The sequence below is a fragment of the Ochlerotatus camptorhynchus genome, unplaced genomic scaffold (assembly GCF_037179485.1).
Source record: "Ochlerotatus camptorhynchus isolate MF236.1 unplaced genomic scaffold, CSIRO-AGI_Acam_v1.1 ptg000503l, whole genome shotgun sequence".
NCBI classification, from domain to species: domain Eukaryota; kingdom Metazoa; phylum Arthropoda; class Insecta; order Diptera; family Culicidae; genus Ochlerotatus; species Ochlerotatus camptorhynchus.
Window position 1 is genome coordinate 7540489 of NW_027040988.1, and position 21871 is coordinate 7562359.

The 21871-nt window shown below is 38.7% G+C and overlaps 1 protein-coding gene across 48 annotated transcripts in view; it reads left to right on the forward strand.

The window, feature by feature from the left end:
• Positions 1–21871, forward strand: part of shot (dystonin-like protein short stop) — a 483119-nt gene that overhangs the window by 378349 nt on the left and 82899 nt on the right. Inside the window, exon 1 of one of the 48 annotated variants that reach the window (XM_065235668.1) lies at positions 8167–8540. The exons of the other annotated variants lie outside the window; for them this stretch is intronic. The gene's annotated coding sequence lies outside the window, so the exon portion shown is untranslated. Of the gene's footprint in view, positions 1–8166; positions 8541–21871 lie in introns of those variants that run through there. 48 annotated transcript variants of the gene reach the window in all.

Genomic DNA, 21871 nt, shown 5'->3' on the forward strand with positions numbered 1-21871 from the left:
GCAAATCTGAATCGCAATTCGTTTAAATTTAGCACAGATTTTGGAAACGTCAATACAAATCGAAAGAGCGGCGGCGAACTTTGTGTTGAAAAGCTAACCCACCCTATTGTACACAATGTTTTGTAGAGCATGTTGTTCCCTTGTTTGTAACTCGAGATAAAGCACCTCTCAGCCTTCTATAAAACAAATGTATGTGTACATTATAGACTAAACAATCTTCCCTGAAAATATCAAGTCATATGGTAAAATTATAGCTGCAAAGCTATGGTTTTTTACCTGTTTCCGAATTAGTAACTTAGTAATTATCTGCTCCTTCTGACTGAATTTTGATGTTGGAGCTTCGTCACACCGAATCTTAATCTGGCTGAAATAATGTATTAGGTGTTAATTTAATGTTCAAATATATAAATTTGGCTTTTAATTATTAGCTGCAAAAGCAGTTACAGATTTGCACATGAATAGAACTGTTGGTATGTGAATTTCACACTTCTGCGTGAAATATTTCAGCGCCAATCAGGTTCTTACCGGATGCCACGCTGTAATTTAATACCCACACAGAAAAAAATAAATGTTGCATATGATTTATACAATGCAACTCGTAAAATTGGGCTTTGTTACGCTCAAGCTAGGGTTTTAATAACATTCGAAATATTTCATTACTTTACATAATCTATAAAATATGTATTTACTAGTCATAGTATTATAAAAAAAGGAAATGGCTCTAATGTTGGCCTATGGATCTAAGATTGGGCCCATCGCTAAAATTCTGCTATTTATCAATTGTATCTAGATGAACGCGTCATTGGGACCGTATTAATGGATATGTTTGGTTGCTATTGAAAATTTAGTCGATTACTGAATTTATGTATGGACCCAAATTAGGGAAACTTAGGCCGACATTACATACATTTCCCCTACCTAATGTGTTTCGATAATTTTGGTTCTGATCAAAAACATTCGCGAAACCTGTTTCTAAAGGTCACATTCGTAATAAATGTGCCAAAACAGAGAAAATCAGATCTCAACTCATGCACGAAGCAAGCGCTAGAATCAAGTCGCTGCGATAGCAGTTGCAAGGTTTCCTCGTCGATCAAGCACCTCAAATCTCATAGCCCAGCCGTAGACCACACCAAATGCAGATTTCATGCTAATTTCCCATCAAGATTAGCTTGTAAAAATAGCACTGATCAACAACATCAACTGACAAATTGAGTTACTGAGCTTATGTATAGGTTCACATACAATGTTGACATCACCCGATCTTTGGCCGGAGAGCTGGAATGAGTTCGATTTGTGAAATTTGCGATCACTTGTCATCGTCATAAATATTGAACAACAAATCGATGACATCATACCGCAATTTCAATCAATGACAACGTGCACCGGAATTTCGTTGGCATTCGTCGAAGCTTGGGAGCTTTCGAGAGCTTTAACACTGATTACGTTTCGCTTCGATGATGTCATGCAGCAATGTCGTCGTTGCAAAGTGTGAGGCCACTTGACGCTTGCTTATGATACCCTGTGCCTCCGGTGAGGTGACTGTTCGAGATATACACCTAGGTGCGGAACTAGAGTCGAATGGGTATATGAATCGGCTTGAAGTCACGGCGTGCGGAACTACGGTTGTAAAGAGTTTGTTAACCGTACGACGTGACTATTAGTTAGCACATACTATGAGTTGCCCCTACAGGTGAGCTAGCACGCATTTGATTTGTGGTTTATTTATTGCGATGACCGAGTGAGGGGCAAACATTTGAATAAATAGGCAATTGATGGCAGCGTAATGGGGCTGCGCAAGCTAAGCTTCAATACCGGTACAGTGCTTCTTCTTGGCTATTACGTCCCAAGACATTACTTATTCACTAAACCTAGGTACTTCCACAGTTGCTAATCCATCACCAATTATATTGTATATTTAGGCCTATTCTGCGCGGTGTGTGAGGTGAGGTGACACGCTATTATTTGTGAGGCGAGGTTACTTTCCGTGCAAATCAAATGGTCAACCCAAGGTGACAATTTAGTGCCAATGTTTCAAAGGGGCGTAATTGCTTTTGTAAACAATGGCTTTAGCCGTCGATTTCTCGCAAATAAAAGCCCACCCCTCCAAATTACCAACGCTAGCTGGGACATGAAACATTCCTCTATCTGCTGGTGTCATTCATTTTCATGAGTGAGCTTTCATTCACGAGAAATCGACGACTAAAGTCATTGTTTACAACTTCAATTGCGCCCCTTTGAAATGTTGGCAATGAATTTTCACTTCATCATCACCTCACATGCCGCGCAGAGTAGGCCTAATTATGTGGCAAGTAAGCATAATGATACTATATGCTTAGGAAAAACTTGTTCTTTCTAGAATAATTCCGTTTCTGGACCGGGAATTGAACCCTCCATCTCGGAAATGGAATTGCCCTTTATCCTTTTTTGTTGGCTCTTTGCAGTACTGCATGTACACAGGATACATGAGTGAGAGTGAGTTTTCTCTTAAATAAAGGGTGTCCCACATCAAATTGCATAACGGAGAAAACGCTGTAGAAAATTACCTAGTTGACCGATCCTTTTCGAACTTTCAGATAATAAAATAGAGCCTATTAATAAGCTTTTGGCATATTTATTTCATTCAACTTAAATACTATAACCGTACGCTTAACTCCACTCATTAGGTTCTGTACATCTGACTGCAGCTCATTCTGTACGGAAACCCACTTTTTCTTCATGTCTTCCTCAGAGTTGACTTCCTTGGGATTCTTCCGTAGTGCTTGTTTCATAATAGCCCAATATTTTCCGATGGGCCTAAGTTCGGGGGGGGGGGGGTTGGGGGGGCGTATGTCCTTGGGTACGAAAGTGACCCCGTTGGCTCCGTACCACTTCAGGACAACATTTGAATAGTGGCACGAAGCTAGATCCGGCCAGTAGATCGTAGAGCCCTCAACAGAGGAAGCAGACGCTTCTGTAGACACTCCTTGAGGTATATCTCCCCGTTTACAGTCCCGGTAGTCACGAGCCGCGCACTTCGTTTGTCACATGAGCAGATCGCTTGCCGAATCATGTATTTCTTGGCAAACTTTGAAAGTTTCTGCTTCCTTACTTCCTCCGAAACATCAAACTTGTGCTGGGCGGTGAAGAACAGTAGCCCCGGAAGCTGACTCATTCATTATGAGTTTCCGGGCCCGTGACTTTCCCACCGTATTTTGCCGTTCGTCACGATTTGGAGCCTTTTGCATTTTGTACGTCTGCAGTCCCTCCCGGTCCATGGCTCTCTGAACGAAAGACTTGGACAGATTCAACTTTTTGGCCACACCCTTGACCGAAGCATTGGGATTCCGCTTAAACGCTTTCACGACACGCTTGTGATCCTGATCACTAATACAACATACATTCTGACCGCATTTCTCCTTCCGTTCGATGTCGATGAGAGAGTTGAGGATTTTCCAACTGACAGCGATAAAAATACAGTGTAAACAATACACTCTAAACTATTTCTACCCAAATGTTCAAGAGAAAATACCCAATGGGTAATTTTCTACAGCGTTTTTTTCCGTGATGCAATTTGATGTGGGACACCCTTTAGTTATTCTAGTTGCTTCAACAAAAATTTCTTGAACAGTGAAAGACTTCGGCCTTATGAGGATATTTAAATTTGTTCTCAATCGAAGTCTTAGAATATTGAGAAATTTTCTTAATCGTGGATCTCAAATTGCTGTGTTCGAAATCTTGAACTGTTTTCAATGTATGAATCCACTAATCTATTTCTTTGGAACTTTCAAAAATAGGAAAAAAATTTTGAATCTAAAGAAATTTACCGGACACTGTTCAAGCAAATATAACCTTTAAAAAATAGGTATGCTGATAGACGATACATGTCGCTTCTGTAATTTTGAAGTTGAAACTTCGGAACACCTATTGTGTCAATGTAGCGCAGTATAGTGTAGTGCGACTATCACTCACATTTATAGTAATGGAACGAACTGACTGGTTCATATATATATATCAAATTGGAGTATACCACAATAGATCTAATTACTGATCGCAGTGGTTTTATTCTACTACAAAAGAAGAAGAAGAACATTTCTGTGTTTATGGTGGTTCTGTAGACTTGTAGTATGCTATAAAAGCTTGATAAAACTTGCATTGGGATCCTCTCCTCAAAACTAAACATAGATTGACTTCATATAAGAGAGCAGAGATATTGATCAGAGATTTTGTTTTAGGAAATTTTAATGATTTCAATCAATTTGGTTGAAAATTCGTTTAAAGTTTCGGCAACTTTTTAAAAATTTCAAATTCATGTTGATTTTAAACAAAAAGTTAAAAACAACTGCCTACGTTCTTATTTTAGCTCAATCTTGATTATTCTTCATAGAATGATTTTAAATTCAGATTTGGAAATATTCGACCTAGTGGCGTTGCCAGGATTTTTGTCTGGGGTGGGATTTGTAAAAATGACATAAATAAAAAAAAAACTTTATTTATTTTTTATTTTTTATTTTTTACTTTAACGCTCTTGGGTCATTCGTGACTTATCTGGGGATGAGATTTGAACTCGTGACTTTGGCGTGAGAGGTATGGATTCTAAACACTACGCCGGGGTCACCCCCAAAAAATAATTGTTATTGAAGTACCAGTGACATCCTGGGAATAAATTTCCACTATTTATTTAGAGATTTAGAGATTTAGAGAGGAAACAGTTAAAAAAGGCTTCTATATATAGGTTAAATTATGTCTTCGGCACCCATTGACTGTTTTCTGCAACCAAAATTTAAACGTAAATTTCGCTGTATTTTCTTACAAAAACACTTCGCTGAATGTATTCAAACGATTCCTTAGTCTTTCAGTTTCAATCTGATTACATTTTTACGACTAAGCAAACCTGTTATGTCTGGTTTTTCTTCAAATAAAATTTACGCTTTACAAAATTGCTGATAATAGAACAGATGGTTAACACACAGCTCAAATTGAAAGGTTGCCGAAGAAAAAGAGGCTGCCGACAATAGTCACACTCAGCTGAGAAGTTAGGAGCGTTGTAAAAACGTTTTCAAATCGTTTTAAACATTTTTGTCGATTAGAATGGATAGAATAGCAAGCAGCAGATAAATATAAACAAAAAACACGTCATAAGTGTGCGTGACACTGATAAATTGCTAATAGAAGCGTGGACGCTGCTTAGATTGCCGAGAATACGTAAAATCCCCAACATTCTTTCAAAAAAAAAATCTTAATATAACATACCCGGGAAATTAACTCTGTGGAGAACTATCAAAAAGACATTTCGAATAAATGCTGATGGAAACTTGGGGGTTAATCCCTAAAAGCTTTCCCTCGCTGCGCCAATGTGTCAGGGGTTAAATAAAATCAGCTTTTTTTTAAATATGGCTAATATCATATCATATCATGTTTCAGAGCATCTTTTGGCCAAAATTGATTGACCAAGCCGTCATTTACTCTATTGGTCAAATTGCTGCAACCCATTATAAAAAGTCCCTGACCCACAGATTGCGAAACGTTGCAAAATTTGGCATTTTTAGAAGCTACTGTGATGAGCCTTTTTCAAAGAATCGTATAAATAAAAGTTGTTAATGTACCCTATACTCACCGATGTATGATTTATAGTCATTTAATGTTGCAGGCGTATAATGCTGGCTTTATTATTATTAGTTTGATGCTTGCAATTGTCGAATACTGCTGATGGAGGGCATGTAAGCATTAGCAGATCTGATGAAAGGCTCAGCGAATCCAAACACATGAAGCAACCAACGATACAGACAAAACGCTTGCTACGACTACCACGACAAACTCTCACTGCAACACAGCTCTATCGGAGTGGTAGAATGATAATGATATATTACTTGCCTGCATTGTTGCAATAGATATGCTGGAGGACATAGTTTGAAAGTTTGATCGGAATCGAGAAAAGACGTGACAAAAAAAATCCCATTAACACACGTGTATCATCTTCGGCTTTACTCCGTGAAGCAGCTTGCCAACAATTTGGTCGTTTCCTTCTACCGACCCGAGCGAGCTGTGTTGCAGAAATTGTTTGTCATGAAGAAAAAGGAAGAAGATTATATCATTATTGTTTTCCATATTTCTGACATAGCTTTATCGTTCGGCTCGTTGATCGCTTGATATTTTGTCATTTGGAGATATTTTTGATTCCTTGGAAAGGCTTAATTGCACTAGTAGTGTTGAATGTAAGCTGATTTAAGGCTTAGCACTGATGTGATTTCTTGAGTCGTCTGTCTACCGAATGAAAATTGCAGATTCTGCTAGATGCTGTTTAATACTGTCAGCTATGGAAACACTATATTAAAATGAAAAAATGTTCAATAAATCTAGTAAAAATGTTCCTTTATTGCGTAGCTACGCAGATTTACTGCTTCCAAAAGATCCTTCATTTAGAATCTTTTCGAGCAACTTTAGAATTTTCTTTATAGAAACTTATACTTCAGCATCTTCTTTAAGAAGCTTAACCTAGATGCTTGCCCATCGCTCCGCTTCTTGTAATAAAAAACGGGCCGGTCAGGAAATATGAGTAGCTACGCAGTACAGGAGCATTTATCCAAGGTTTATGGAGCATTTCATCGTTTTAATGTTACAAAAACCATTTTCTCGTTTGACACTGTTTGCTTGGTGACATCTTAAATATATATATGTATATAAGTCATAGGCAAAAATCTCTTAAATAAAGAAAAAAAATTAAATATATACAGTTTGATTGCTTTTATTTCTGATCCAGCAGTGCAGTTAACAAAAAGATTCTTATTCGACACTGCAAGTTTTTTTCTCCTTGATTTGTTTTCCGTCGATCTTTTTTTCCGTGTTGAGCACCAATGCTATCGACGCCAGGGAGGCAGCTCCCACACCTGGACCCTACCTATCGACCCATCAACTCATGAACGGCTTTACTTCCCTTCCTAAGGAAGGCGTGATCAAAGATGTACATCCCGGCGACGCCGACTGGGATTAAACCCAGGCCTGCTGGGGTGAGAGGTAATCACAGACACTGCAAGTTAAAAACTGTACATTTTTTTCCAAACAATAAATTGCATTCTTAACTGTTTGCACTAATGCTTTAAACTTTAAATTCAAAATGTTTGGCAGCTTCGACAGTCCCTCTCGACAAGCTCCTTGAGTATTGTGAAGTTTGTTATTTATTTTCTTACGATATTTTCCCTTCTTTGTGTTCTATGAAATGCAGAAAGTGGCTTGAAATATCCGCACACCGTTTTGCTTCATAGATTATGGAATTCCTTTACTGCAATAGTGTCATTCAGTTGACATTGAAACTAACAACATACATAGTCAGTGCACCTCTACTACCAGTTGGTTCCGTCATCACTTCACAAAATTCACCACAATGAAATTTTATGTCCATTAATACTCCTCGGTGCATTCTAGGTAAATACATAAAAAGTTAAAACGGAACACAAAAACTTGTCAATGACTTGTATGCCACCTCCGCACGCGCTTGTGAAGCTTTTTTTTTGTATTCACTCGGAGAGTCCGAACCCAAGTGCCTCAGCCGCAGCACAGCTTCCCATTCGCGAGAATTTCGTCGTACTATGGATTTGTCTCTGCGCGCGACTAGTAGGTGCTTCCATTGGGAGGTATCGTATTATTTATGGCTTATGACATCATCCTTTTCATCGGTATGGTCATGAAGGAGAAACAACAGCAATGAGGAGTATCACGTCGTCGTTGTCGTGGTCGTTGGTGTGCTCCTTCTTTCGCCGGGTGCGAAATTTGTCTAATCAAAAAATCCAAAAGCGTAATTGAGCTGGCTGGAAACCATAGCAATTCACTGCTCCAGTACGAAAAGGTATTTACGGTGTCAGTAAACAGACGCTAATCGGTCTTTTATTTTGGCGGATAGAGTTCATTTGTGTTTATGTGCCTTTTTAACAGGTTTGTTTTTTGGCGATATACGACGAGGTGATCTCATACGAAATCGGGCTGGAGAGCTTTTTCATTCAAGAATCGCAAAAAACTGTCAATCGAAGCCGGTTTGAGTTACCAAAATACATACTCTACTGAACCCTCATCGTCTTTGCACTCAGAGCAAAAGTGTGAGAATGCGCATTTTTTCGAATAAGCTCTCTGAGTGATCATCGCACCCCCGGGTTGTAGCCTAGTAGCCATTCGCTATCGTCGTCGCCTACGGACCGGCTCGAATCGAGACTTGCTTTTAGTATTAAAGTTTAACTCGGACAGAATACGCGCGCGCTCTCTCTCAAACAAACGGACATTGGAATATAGCTCGGAAGTTTATGTATTTTTTTTTAATCGGTGATCGTCGTCTGATTGTACGTCTAGTGAAGGCTATTTGAGGGCCGAAAACGCGACGCGCGACGACGGGAAGATTCACGCACAGTTCGTTCGTGGGAGAAGAAAACGAGACCGGTTTCTCATTTCGACAAATACAAATCAATACTGCACTGAAGCAAAAAGGATTATCCGCGGATAACTCGACTGCATATCACGTGTCTAATACCATTGTTGTTGTTGTTGTTTTTGCCACTTCTACGGAAAAAAAGTTTTATGTTAGTACAATCACTTTAGGATGCCTTCTTGGCTACTTACTCAGGAAGAGAACGAACGTACTTGAACTGAAGCATGGAAATCGATAATCCCCTGGTTGGAAAATATTTCTGAGCAGCCGTTGAACAGGAAAACGAAATATTGGAATCTATTTATGTCGGTTTTTCGGTGAACACTCGATGGATAGTGCCAAATTCCTATCCATCGTCCATTAAGTACCAAGCGTCTCCATGCCACTTCCGTGGCCCACTGACACAGTTGAACAACACACAGCCAGCCAGCACAGTGTGGAGTCTGGCAGATGGGAATTAATCAATAAACGTGCCTTTCTCACAGTAAATTAGCCAAAGACCGGAGCGGAGCACTAGAGGCAGATTGCAACTCGTGATAAAAGACGTAAACAAAGTTTTTTTCTGTAATTGAAGGCATATGTAAACGCATTTGTTTATGTAGGAGCTTGATTGTGTTTAAATTGTATGCAGCAATTTAATGGAAAGGGATAATGGCAGATAGCATTCAAAGTTGCACGCAACCCTCGAAACTTGAACTTGGGAGATAACCGGGTTCGACAGAATCGGTTTTTGTTATTCACATCGATCAACAGCAGACTCAATCAGTCCTATATTTAGGTTATGAATCACGGAGCGTATTCTGCCCACCATAGGTCATGGAACGTTGCCCGTGTCGCGAGTTATCAGGCAATGTCGCTTCCTGGCTCAAGCCAGTAAGCGACATGTAATTTACAGACCGGCCGCCGATAATCTTCAAAGTGATGGATGATTTTTTTTCGACGGGTTTCAAATGTCAATGTTGTCGTCGGTTCATGGTGAAGTGGATCCTAATACATCTCAGCAGATAATTGTCAGCTTATGTGTCACACGATGTCGATTGGCTGACATGTTGACTATACCTCCGAAAAATAAATATAACTTTAGCACTTTTTGACCATAGCTCCGAAAAATAAAAATAAGTTTCGTGCAATGAAATGCTCTTGAGTTGTTAAGTTTTCGCGATTAACATCCGTTAAGATCAACTTCCTGAAGTAAACCATATCTCGTTTTTAAGATCCCGCTTTGCTTAGCTCAGACTGATTGCACAGATCAATGGTTGCTACTCCGTGGATGATCAGAAAGTAAAATTGCACAACTAAACAACTAAAAGGGAGGCTGATAGAGACCGACCATGGTACAAATGTCAGTGACTTCACATCAAGACGCCGGCCACATCCTTGCAGTCAGTGGGAGTGGGAAAGGAATATTAGAGTGACTTTTGTTATTGGGACCTTGTTTACCTCTACGTCCACATAAAGGTCATAGAGGGGAGATTTCGTTTGCAGGTTGGGTTCGTAGGATCAGGATTCACCTTCACCTTCTTCTGCTCAGTAAGCAAAATCGGTCGCCACTAGGCCACCGAGCCCCTTAAATTACAGCAAACTGTTACAACCGATGATCTTTTTTGCCCGGAGACATGAAATTACTTCCCTGGAAAGAGTGCACTATGTTTCCCGATGCGGATCGAGCATTTCATAATTTACAAAGATCGGTAGAAAATTATATAAAAATTATGAAACCCTGGACAAAATATTGTCGTTTTTTTTTTAATCTCATAGAAAAGTTGTCGTGGTCTTGGATTAAATGTATATTTTTTATATCTGACAATTTTTTGACACAGCAAATTAAGTATTATTTTGATATCGCAGACTTAATACAAAAATATGATGTTTATATCTTAAAAACTTGATAAATATTATAATGTCGATATTAAATCAATTGTCAAGATACCAGATTTGGTAAAAGATCCCGGACAGGGGAGAAAAAGTTTTTTTTTTTTTTTAAAGGCTTTATTAAAGAGATTTTTAGCATTAGGCTAGTTCATCTCTAAGGGGAGAAAAAGTCATGATCTTGTACTTTTTAATATTTTGATTTACTGATCAATGATTTTTTTTTAAACTCTGATTTCTTGACCAATATGAGAAAGAAGCGAAACATACAAATATAAAAAAATAACTTCAAGTCTCGATTTTTCGAGGATTGAGATTCAACCAGGTAAATCAATACTGCCGTTATATGGATAACTGTCCATAATGTGTGTAATTCAAATGGCACGCGGTACCTTTACGCGTACAACGCCAGAATATCATCATTTGGTCGACGAAGTCTGATCAACTAGCCATTGTGTAGTGCACGAAAGGACGACTTGTGATTCGTGAGAAATCGACGTCATTGATAAAACCATTGATTACGTTTGGCTCCTCCGCCTCTTTGTCATGTTGATCTAGATTTTTAAATTTTAATATCTGGTCCTAGAAAAAGTACTTAGATTTCGAAAATGCTGAAATCAGGACACAAGGTGAACCAGTAAATAAAGAAATAAAAAAAAAAAAAACTGGAATCAGTAACGTTTTTCGAGATCTTGTGCCATTCGGGGCAATTCGATTCTGGGTCCGGCCTAGGTTCGAAATTTTCTCGACCTCCTTGGGCAAAGATTACCATTATGCTTATCACAACCCTTTTTCTGAACTCAAAGCTGACATACTCACACCATATATCGTATGTCGTTGACAAAGCCTCCAGAACTCTTGGTTTTGTCTTCAAGATTATTAAGAACTTTACAGACATTTACTGCTTAAAATCGCTCTATTGCTCTCTTGTACGATTTACTTTGGAATACTGCTCTGCAGTCTGGAGCCCGAACTACAATAATGGGGCCGAGCGAATTGAATCTGTGCAACAACGTTTTCTTCGATTCGTGCTTCGTAAGCTGCCTTGTCGGGTCTCAATGTCGAGCCCTTACGTATCCGAAGAGATGTTTTCAGAGCCTTAACCGTCGCCGATACTCGACGGAAGAATCGACTGCGAAGCAATTCTGCAACAAGAGAAAAAAAAATGTTCAACCTCTAAGACTTTCACTTTTTCGAACTAATTATAGCTTAGGGAGCGCTGTTTACGGCTTGCAGTGAGTGTTCAACCGAGTAGCGTCGATGTTCGATTTCCACTTGACACGGAATAGGCTTCGCCAAAGATTCTCTGCCTTTTTGCTGACCGAAGGCGCTTGACGCCCAACAGCTAAGTGTAAAATGTTAGACTTATACATTTTTAGTAACTTGACAATGCTTTCCTTGTTATTTTAGTTTGTAACTGTAGTATATGTAGTCTGTGTAATCTGTACTTTTTGTTTACAACACATTATTGGGACTATTTCTAGTCTGTTGATGCAAACATAACAAATAAACACAATATACAATTCATGCATTGGTTGGCATAGAAAGCTCTTAATTAAAAACAGTGGAAGTGTATCCAGAACACTAAGTTTAGAGCCGGAAAAACGCTCGCAAAAAAAACGTAATAATTTTGGTTTTATCACACTCTTTTATACCATAATTATGGCATGAAGAATGCATTAAAACCTCAATAAAACTTAGAATGTTGCTTGATATAATATCAGTTTTGGGTAAGGTGTATTTGTATTCTTTCCTTTGAATCAGACAGCATTGGGTATCTTGAAATGAAAGTCCTTTGTGTCGTGTTGCTAAATTCGAAATCTCACTGTAAGAGCAAATCAAATCGAAATTCATGTTTTCCCAAGTCTTATCCCACTGTGCAGTTAAGAGTCGAAACTAGTGCACGCGTGCTTAGACACATTTTTGAGACGAAATCTGGCGTTACTTCAGTGAGTGAGAGAGTGCGAAAAATTGTTTATTGTCTCAACTGATGTATGGTTAGCTAAAAATAGTTTTTATCCCAATTTTTACTTTGCTGAGATTGCCTACTTGCGATCATACAAAGCGACACACCGGACACCATGTGTCCCCATCATACCTATCAATCAATGAATGGTTTAGAGCAAACACAAATCAGTTCAAGGCACACTCTACAACACTTGACATTCATTGTTTACGTTCCAAAGCTGCAAACACCAATCGCTTTTTATCACGCACATGTCGCCTTCACTGTCTGATAACGATCCACCGGCAATAAACTTGTTGTTGTTGAAACATATTGCACCGGATAACCCAAGCATATTTCGTAAATTCCACTCTTTATCAAGTAATTGCAGCAGGAACGACGGGCACGGCAATGTGAATTGTTATGGCTATTTTTATCGTAGCTATAGAGAGGAAATTGTCTTAGAAAGTGGCCTTCGCATAACACCAAACAATACCCCAAACGATCCCGATTTTAATTGGATGGTGGCCGGCGTCTACTTGTCTTTTTTGGAGACAAATTTAACCTCTTCCTATCCTACACTTTTGCACCACTGCTGGTTGGTGTACACAAATGTGGTGACAGACGACGACGACGAGAACGTAGTGCGCGAGCGTCCTAATGGGAAATTGACGGCATCTTTCAGCCGAAGTGAGCTGATCGTTCGCTCGTGGCTTTTAAGGTTTTTCGCATTTAAATTTTAAATTAATATTCAAAAAATGCTCTGCACGTCCGTTCCTATTCTACTTCGTGTTTTTTTTTATTGCTGATCTTCGGTTGGGTGGGTATGGCGTTCGTGAGTGTGTGTGTGTTTGTGTATTCTTCGGCATGGTTTTATGGTTGATCATGTGAAGAGAGTTACGTCATTTTTGCGGAGGTTTCACGTTTCGCGAAGAATGTTCTTGACATTTGATTTGATTTGGGAGGGTTTGTTTTTTATTTGATTAAATCCAAATTGAAATCGGCAAATGCATTCTCAGATAACATCATGCACGATTCGGGTGGAATTTAATGAGGTGACTTAGACAACTATAGAGCTGCGCATAATTGAGATAATGTTAATTCTATGAAGCTGAGTTATAGTGAATATTTTGTACAAAAGCACTCCAATTTAAAATTCACAATATTTCGACTACCAGGGTTGAAATGAGCTCCCTTTATTACAATTTTAGTTATTCAAACTAACGAGGTTCTACGGTAATTGGTTCGTCAATATTTATAATATCATCGTATTCGAAATGCATTCATGACCATGAACGGTCACCGTAAAGGTTATCTATCGTTATTGAAAATTCAGAGCACGAAACGATATTCATCCCTTGGTTTTGTTTGTTTACCATTTCAAGCATCATGAATCATCTCCGGATGTCAAAATCCAGGGCCATTCACTCTCACCCAGGTTCGTCGGGAAATGAACCTGATGAAAGATGACACATAATCTACGAATATTTCATATTCCTAACCATTGACCCGTTGCGATCTCGCCGCAACGATTGCAATTGATCAGAGCACAACCGCACACCTTATTCAACGAAACTCATTTACGTTGAACCACACTGCGCGCGGGGATTGTTTTCGCTATAAATAATCAAACAAACGCTGCCTGCTCTGCCGTATGTGTGTTTGTTGTACTCTCGGACTCATCTCGGTTTCGGCGCCACCACTCTTGCTTGGACCGGTCAACTGTAGGGCCGGACGACCAGACAGAAGATCGTCATGCAGTTTAAGGTTCAAATTTTGATCACATCCCATTTGTCATTGAAGATCACGCGCACGATCCTATATTTTCCCATCAAGGACAAGGGATATGTGATTCATAATGCATTCGAAACGAGAACCCAATTGTACATCTCAACTGAAGGATTCTTGTAACACCCAATTCTTGAGGAACCCTAAAATAATGCAACTAAGGTGTGCACTACAAAACGGAAATCCGTCCGTTTTAGGTCGTTACAGGCAGTTCACAATCAGCGAGTACAAGTGCTGTATTTTGGCTTAACAAATTAGATTACCAGCTGTTCCCGTTTAGCTTCGGTTGTAAATACTGTTGCTTTTCCTCTTTCTCACTCTACACTTGATGTTGTGTAAGGTACTCAGTTTTTACGCTTGACACAGTTTGGTGGTGTCGTATTTCGGGACAGTTCTTCTATGCAAAATGATGTTCCCTCATAGCACTTGTGCTGTGACATCAAGTGTCTGCGTATTCCCATACTGTGATGTCGGTGCTCTTTGGTTCACTCGATTTTTTTTTCGGGGATAAACCGGTCAGCTTGTTCCCCAAGTATGAAAGGCAAGCCTAACCACATGGTTGTTTTTCCTGGTAGCCAACCTGCTCTGAGGTCAACGGTGTGACGACGATCGTAAAATTGCATACAATCGTTCTCACGCGTTTCATTAGGCTGATAAACAGAGCAACTGATTGCGTCACCGATGTGATTTTTTTTTACCAGCTACCAAAGCGCGAATACGGACTGATCTTAGAACAGAACAGATGAAACCAAGGCGGAATGCTTTATTTTTTGTAGCACTTAAAAATGTGGCATTGAAATTGAAAGTAACACGAAAGCAAAGTAAAGCCGGTAACGAAACAACAATGCGAAATGATACAATCATATTGGTGTGAAACGGCTCATTTTGCTATTCAAGTCCAAAAATAAACGATTCGCACACATTCCAATATTTTCCAATGTTGAGTGCGAGTTGATTTGCATGATGTAGTCAGTCAGACGTTGAGAATGCCTTCTTGGTATTGTTCTGTGGAAACGAAAATGGTCAAACAGATTTTATTTCCTTTACTAAAAAAAAGTTAAATCACCCAATCGATGAATTCATCTACAGTTTTATGAGAAGGTTCATTTATTATTCATCATCTGATGAATCCACGATGAAACATTTCTTATCCTAATTTAATAAAGAAAAAAATAGGCGAAGAGCGAAAGCGTTGTTTGGATGTGTTTGTTGAAATATTAAAATCTAAACCATGATATACTTCTTGAAATCGTCTGCTCATTGGGTCCATAGTGGGTATAGGGTTTTTGATCCAGCAAACATGACTTCTAAATTTATTTACCTTTCAATTGGATCTTATAAAAATTCTCAAATTTTTGAGATATTGTTTTAAGTCTTACACTGCTTCTTGATTCAAAATTTGTTCTACGAGTTTCAATTTCGTCCTAACGCATTGAAACGCCATTAGATTTGCTTCGTCCTACGGATGATGGTAGGAAAAATGGATTCGCTAGGAGCGTTTTGAGAACAATGAGTGTAAATATTCATACAATAGGCTTTGTGTTGTAGCTTGTAGCTTATGAACCAATGTGCACGATGAAATCATTGATTATTGATGTTTTCTGCTCGATAGAAATGGTCGATTACGACGAAGTACCGCTCTACCCTATTTCTCGGAGATCTCTGGAGTATAAATCCGTATTCGATCCAAGAATTATATCAGCTCCAAATATCAGCTTGGTCAATCTTACGGAGATTTTCCAGTGATTCGGGGTGGGGGTTGTAATGACGTAATTAAAAAAACTTATTTTTATTGACATCCTGGGGATTATTTTCTACAAATTTCATCAAACTCTATGGAAGTTATTTCGTCAAAAAAAGCATGCCAAATATACATTCTTTCCGGGAAAAATTTAAATATAACATTTCCAGGAAATTGACTCTGTGAAGAACTTTTTTTAGAGGCAAACCAGGCTCAGGCTGAAAGCCTCCTAAATAAAGATAAATCAATTAAGAAACTCCTGAAGAAAGAATCTTTGGAAAAAAAATCTGTGGAAGTCGGATGACACATTTTTTCTGGAGAAATATTTGGATTTCAAGATAGTTCTCAAGATAGCTCTATGAGAAGTATTCTGAAGAGAATTCATCTTTTTTTTAAATTCGCCAAATTACCTTTTCTTTACAGTAGTAGTAGAAGCAAATTAGTAGAAGTCAAAATTAGCACGAAATTACTGGAAAAATTCCATTGCCATAAGCCGCTAACAATAATGCCGTTGTTTAATACAATCCCAATAAAGGAGAAATAATCTGATCAGTTTTTCAAAGAAGTCCTGAGAAGAATACCAAAGGAAGCAGAAATCCGAAAATTGTTTAATATCTGGGAATGATTTTTAGGGAAATCGAATACGATGTCAAGGTAATTCTGAACAGAATTTCAATGGAATTTGGAACCATACTTAAGCGAAGCTGAAGAGAGTTCTACGGACATTTTATGAAAATTCTGAAGAAAGTTCAACGCAGTTTTGATTGAATTTCAAGGAAATTTCTAATGCTCCGCGGTAGTTCTGAATTCCTTAGAATATTCTATCATATCCCATGGGAATTGTATAGAAAATGCAAAGTGTGGTGGCAAACTGAAATGATTTTTTATGAGACTTAATAAGAATATTAAAATCATTGCAAAATTAATTCCAGTAGTTTTCTTCTGCAGAGTATTCTATTTAAAAATATGGGAAAAATTTAAAGGGAATACCCAAAGACAGTGGTTTACAGACTACTTAGTGGAGCACTTAGTGTTCTGACAAGCCTCTAATAATTCTTCGTGGTGCTACCCATAACCTTAGTACACGGTAAAGTGGAATTCAAACTACATCCAATAGTAGCATATTCAGTTTTCAAGTAATGAAATTGAAATTTTATTGTAAGCAATCGTGAAAATTGTTCTATTTGCGGAGCAGATATTCACTTCAAACACATCTTGCTCTCTAATAGGGTGTCCCAGAATGTCTAAGCACGATTTAAAAAAGTCGATAAACGTAACTCTGTTTACAGAATATTCTATTTTTATTTCGTATTCATGTATAGCATTCTCTAACAGTTAAACGTAGAAAATCCAAGAAGCGGATTTTTATCTCACGCTACAAATCCAAGTGATGCCAGGATTGCTTTAATGTTTATCTTGTTGCCAAATTCATGTTTTTTTTTCTCCGGTGGTCTCTTATTCCAGTGTTTCTACTTTGTCCCAGTCTTTCGCAAACTTTGTAACGGAATCCGCTGCCTTTACATATTTCCGCAAATATGCTTTGGTAAGGGCCCAAAAAGTTTCGATTGGCCTGGCCTGGGGACAGTTTGGCGGATCCATCTCCTTGGGTATGAATTGGACCTTATTGGCTTTATTCCAGGCAACCGTGTCATTGAAGTAATGTACCGACGCCAAACCCGACCAAAATAGAGGCTTGTTTAAACACTCACGCACGTAAACATCGGTTGTCATTATATCCGTTGTCATAAACGGCTTGGGAAGCATACCAGACTCTCAAATGGCTTGCCAAACCATAGCCTTTTTACCGAAATTTTCGCTAAAAATCAACTTATCCGCGTCGTCAACACTTCGGCCATCACGAACGGTGTACTACTGATCACCAGGAAGAGTTTTGTAATCAAATTTAACGTATGATTCCTCGTCCATAATCACGATTTTCCACACAGGAATTGGTCGTATAACTTCCGAGCCCTCGGTTTGACGGATGCGGCTTTCACTTCGCTTTGGCTTCTTCTGCTTCTTATACGTCTTTAGACCCATTCTTGCCTTGGCTCGCTGGACGTTACTCTTCGAGGATCCCACTTCTCGAACCGAAGCACTTTTCTTGTGAGTGAAAGCTTGGACGATTTCCCGCTTCAGATTTCGGTCAACAGGGTTCGGTTTACGTCAACCACCATACTGGCTCGGATGCTTACACCTTCCAAATTACGCTAATCGACTCAAAGAAATGTTGGGGATACTACACCATTTGTGCACGATCTGTTTGCTCTTTTCCGGAGAAATGCTTCGCATTGTCACGGAAATGTAAAGAACCGACACTTGCGATACAAGGAACTGTTGGTCGAAATGTAAACAATGATTCAGCGTGACAATCATCTGTTTAAACCTCATTTGAAACAAGCAGGGGTGTTCCAATGTCGTGCTTAGACATTCTGGGACACCCTACAGTGTCCGGCCATTAGACCGAATGATTTCCAACTTATCCACACTTAAATAAACTTTGATCCGCTTCCACTCGCAGTTATGTTTTTAAGATTTTCAACGCTTAGATATTTTTCAAACGATTTAGAAATCTGTTTGAGATCTCGGAATGCGATTTTTGGTTTTTCCGGAGTAGAAGGAATTTCATACATCTCCCGAAATTTGAAGATTCATACATCTCCTGAAATTCAAAAGTTTGGCAAAGGGGATTTATTGTTATTTTCAAACAGGTTTGGTGTAAGAATTATTTGATATTTTGCCCACAGATAGAGTTTATAATTATATGGAAGAACATAAATTTAAAAAAAATCTGGATGCTTAGTTTTGCCGGGAAATTTTAGTTGAAGTTTTCGGATTTACGTATTATGAAAAATCGAAACTCATGAACGAAACATTGTAGAAAGAACGTTGTTAGCAATCCATAAAAATTTAATCTTAATCTGAATGTTTTCACCTCAAACTCTTCTCCGTCGAATGCTGCAAGAAAACCCATGTTTCTGCATCTGAGTGCAAAGTTATTATCAAATTCGTGACCAAAACTGTACACGCCAAGCATTATTAAAAACATACTTGTTAGACTCCACAAGGGCTTCGTGTTTGAACTTATTACCCCATGTTTGCAGCAATGCAGCAAATATTAGTCGGCAATTTCAAAGTTGTTACACAGAGATGATTTTTTTGTATATGTTATGATTCATTTGCAAATTATTACATTTTTAAAGGCACAAAACTCACACAGAGTCCAGAGTAAAAATTGAACGATTTACTTTTTGTATGATGCTCTGAAAATCATTTTGTGCACAAAGCAATATTACATAACACCAGCAAATTCTACATAGCTGAAGGATTTATATTTGCTCATATAGAGTAAACCATTGAACATTATTGACAGCATAACTACCATCTTGACACTCGAATTAATCTACCAGCCTTCAAAATATCACATTCAAGTAAAATGTTAACTTCAAATGGAACATCCTGTGGTGAAAACTTCCACCGAACAACCAACTTATGCAATCAATAATCAAAATATTTACCATTTTCTAAGAAAAAAAAAAACAAACATTGCTCACAATGAGAGACGACAGCGCAAATAACACCTCGAGCGTACTACAAATGAGACAATCGATAATTTTGTTCTTCAGTCAACATTTCGTTTTGGGATGACCTCTGCGCTGTCAAAATATCTCCCGATGCGCCCGTCCTTAGCGCCGCTGGTATCGTAAATGATTATACAATGTTTGCCCGGTGCGTTTAAAAAACAGGACGCAAATTTTCCGCCAAAATGAAAATGTATCCGCCCGGACTCATCTCGTCGTTTTGCGCGGTTACATAAGTGATCAATCGCACATCTGTGAGAGAGGAAAATTGGGGGAAAATGCTGTCATCCGCCCCAAACACCTATAACGTACATATCCGACAAATGATTATTTTTAAAATTCTGTTTACAAGCGCTTTTTACTCACACGACGAAAACCGACGCCGTCCTTCACGTCAATTTGGATTCCGTTCAAAGGTGTTGTAGCTGTACACGGACGATCAGACCGACTCAATTTCGGTAAAAGTGACTTGAATTTTCCGGTTGTTTTCAGGAAATTTTGTTCGAATATGAGGAAAATCGATAGAGGTTTCACTCAGTCTATTATTTTCCTGGATTTTTCTCATATTCTCATAGTTTTTCCTCATTTTCCACCATTTTTGCCCGGAAAAAATCAATTCAATTTAGGGTAAATCCACTTTTGACGACATTGAATCGATCTGATCGACCGTGTATGCAGGAAAATTAAAAAGTGATAATTTCTCACCTCGTACGAACTACCATGCGTCACCAGCCAGTCGTCTGGCCATGATGGCGAAAACCATCGCGTCGTTGGGTGAATTAAGGTTAAACAGAAGCATTTATGTTTGAAGGTCGTGGAAAGTGATAGTCATTTTAATTTGTCGTAAATTGGATCGCGGGATCCATACTAGCTTTGATGCTATATTTGAAGAACGTTGTAAAAAATGCTAAACATTTACGTTTTGAAAAATGGGATCGCAGTTTTCGGTATGGTGACGATGACTTTCACATTCGGTTGACATCGGCTGCGACGTGGCTGTTTCCGAAAAAAGGATGCAGATTTCCTTCGAAAAGGATACAGGAAAACATATGGTTCATTCGAAAATAGGAAACCGAGAGCAGGAGAGAGAGAGAGAGAGAAAAAACACGAGTGATGCAGGAAAATCAGCTGCTATATTTACGAGTGTTTGGGTACTCATTCTCTCATTTCAATTATTATCGAATTTGCTCTCAAAGCGAAATCATAACAATGAGTGGTCGCGCACTGCGCAGGCAGGCAAACACGTGTCACATGTGATCCAATTAGAGGGAGTTGTAGTTTGTAGCGGCTTTTTGATTGAGGAACAATCCGCCGTGACTAACCGGGCGATGGAATTAATTGATTTAGCTCGTTGTTAAGATAAAGTGGACGCTAATTTCGTCCGTTGATGAATAAAAGTACGATTATATGCATTTGTTCGCGTTAGGGGAGATGGGGGGTAAAATAGACAGGCGGGGTAAAATGGGCACGACTTGTTTCGTCAGGAATACGTCAAATATCATTGTTTTGATCATGCACCTCTGCTATCTTATTTTCATGCACCTTGCTCTCTTATTTCCTGACAATCGGAACAGTCAATAAGCTTCTAAAACTATCAAATGATGTAAAAGTAATCAAACAATGTGAAACCGTCCTAAGAACGCGTTCTGATGTTATGGTTTTCAATGTCCTATTTTGATACCTGATCTAGTTTTAATTTGGTATTTTACCCCGGTTACTTAAAAGTAGCTTACGTCACTTTTTCGCCAACTCCAAAATAAATTTTAATGAAGAGCATTTACGAAAAAATGAATTTACCTCTCCGAATTGCTTAAACCTTCGCATTGCGTGAAAATAAAGTTCAAAATTATTACTAAAAATTGATGTGCTCAAGATGACCACTGAACCGGGAATCCAAAACAACCGAGAAAAACAGGAATTTCCTTGATTTGTTTTCCGTCGATCTTGTTTTCCGTGCTGAGCACCAATGCTACCGACGCCACACTTGGACCCTACCTATCGACCCATCAACTCAAGAACTGGGGATCAACGGCTTTACTTTCCTTCCGAAGGAAGGCGTGACTGGGATTGAACTCAGGCCTGCTGGCGTGAGAAGTAATCACGCTTACCACACACCACCCTTATCCTTTTTTTCGGATTCAATTAATAAAAAGTCCGATATAGGGGAAATGCCTCTAATGTTGGCCTATGGATCTAAGATTGGGCCCATCGCTAAAAATCTGCTATTTATCAATTTTATCTATATTTATATTTTGGGACGGTACTAATGGATATTTTTGGTCGCTATTGAAAATTAAGTCGATTGCTGAATTTATATATGGGCCCAAATTAAGGGCATTTAGGCAGACATTACATCCATTTCCCATATTAAATTTATCTTCAAACTAGAAATTCGTAACTCTCTTATGGAAAGAGATACCAAAAATTAAATCTGAAATCTAAGCCAGATTTGTTCCAGATTTTCATAAATTTGTCAAGCAAAAGCCCTTGTTCACTTTTCTAAATGATAGCAGTGAGAATCCTAAAGAAAAAGGCCATACCTAAGACACTTCAGTTTT